The sequence below is a fragment of the Colobus angolensis genome, unplaced genomic scaffold (assembly GCF_000951035.1).
Source record: "Colobus angolensis palliatus isolate OR3802 unplaced genomic scaffold, Cang.pa_1.0 Scaffold22, whole genome shotgun sequence".
NCBI lineage: Eukaryota > Metazoa > Chordata > Mammalia > Primates > Cercopithecidae > Colobus > Colobus angolensis.
The window spans coordinates 4,514,812-4,515,239 of record NW_012115377.1 but is presented as its reverse complement, the minus strand read 5'-3'; positions in this window follow the sequence as shown (position 1 = coordinate 4,515,239).

Below are 428 nucleotides of genomic sequence, written 5' to 3'. Positions count from 1 at the left end.
GAACCCCTGACCTCAGGTGATCTGCCCGCCTTGGCCTCCCAAAAGTGCTGGGATTATAGGCATAAGCCATGGCGCCTTTTCAATACTGTTTTGAAAATACAGTATTGAAAATACATTTTCAATACTGTTCATTGACAACTTGTTTTTTTTGTTAAATAGGGAGAATGAACATTAAGAAACAGTATTTGCGCCAGGCACGGTGGCTCATGCCTATAATCCCAGCACTTTGGGAGGCCGAGGTAGGTGGATCACGAGGTCAGGAGATCTAGACCATCCTGGCTAAGACAGTGAAACCCTGTCTCTACTAAAAATATGAAAAATTAGCTGGCCATGGTGACGGGCACCTGTAGTCCCAGCTACTCGGGAGGCTGAGGCAGGAGAATGGCAAGAACCCAGCCCGGGTGACAGAGCGAGACTCCATCTCAAAA